The sequence below is a fragment of the Meleagris gallopavo genome, chromosome 3 (genome assembly GCF_000146605.3).
Source record: "Meleagris gallopavo isolate NT-WF06-2002-E0010 breed Aviagen turkey brand Nicholas breeding stock chromosome 3, Turkey_5.1, whole genome shotgun sequence".
NCBI classification, from domain to species: Eukaryota; Metazoa; Chordata; class Aves; order Galliformes; family Phasianidae; genus Meleagris; species Meleagris gallopavo.
Genome location: NC_015013.2, coordinates 86076609 through 86077677, shown reverse-complemented (window position 1 = coordinate 86077677; position 1069 = coordinate 86076609). Strand labels below are relative to the sequence as shown.

The 1069-nt window shown below is 40.9% G+C and overlaps 1 non-coding gene across 1 annotated transcript; it reads left to right on the top strand.

Annotated features, from left to right (window-relative positions):
* The first annotated feature begins 285 nt into the window (after positions 1-285).
* Positions 286-358, top strand: TRNAF-GAA. The gene has a single exon. It is a non-coding gene; the product is annotated as a tRNA-Phe (tRNA).
* The last annotated feature ends 711 nt before the right edge of the window (positions 359-1069 follow it).

The window sequence follows — 1069 nt, the reverse complement described above, 5'->3', positions numbered from 1 at the left end:
GCCATTCAGGAAGAGAATCTTTGTTTCCCTGCTAATCTACTATACATCACCCAGAAACATGCTTTTATTAAAGGCTCACACACACAGAGCCTCTGTATGTAGAGAGGTGATTTACAGTGACAAGGATCCTGCGATGATGCAGTTGGCAAGACCATTGCTTTTGAGCCATCTGTTCTCTGAAATGACTTCTTTGACTCACCAGCTAGAGTAAAGAAAGCTTGTCTGAATAGGGTTGAAAGATAATTATACCACATCAGGTTTTGCAAATAATCATGCTAGGGCATGGCTGAAGTAGCTCAGCTGGGAGAGCGTTAGACTGAAGATCTAAAGGTCCCTGGTTCAATCCCGGGCTTCAGCAGTCTTTTGCAGTACTTTTGAACATTCTAGTTCAGGGCTCACCAGCACGAAAAGACATGACATGGGAAACTGTAGAAAGTGAAGCAAAAGGCCAGGAAGATGTTGAAGGGACTGGAGTATCCATCACACAAGGAAAGGTTGAGAAGCTTGGTACCGATTGCCCAGATACTGTAGAATTCATCCTTGGAAGAATTCAAAAGCCATTTGGCCAAAGTCCTGGGCAATTGGCTCTAGGCAGCCCCATTCAAGCTGGGTGTTTGGACCAGGTGACCTCAAGAGATCTTCCAACCCCTACTATTCTATGATTCTGTGGTAGAGAGACAGACACAAGTTTATGGATGCAGAAGGAAATGTAATCCTCATGTATTTCCATTAGCAGTGGCCACTTGGCCAATCAGCACAAACATATGGGCTGACTAACCAGCCAACAACAACTGTGAATGATATTGGAATATTAGTAAATTGGATATATTAAAAGTTAATACATACATATCCTTACAGAACCACTTATTGGTTTCTACATCTTTTTCTTCTTTTTCTTTTTCTTCTTCTTCTTCTTTCTTTCTTATTATCCTCCTTCTTCTATTTTCTTTGATTTTAATTTATTTTATACAAGCTAATAGCTCTGTAGAGAGAGACTGCTTCAAAATTATCTCATCACCAGCTCTGAAATCCTAGTCTGTCATCTATTGCAAGAGCTGCAAGAGCTGCA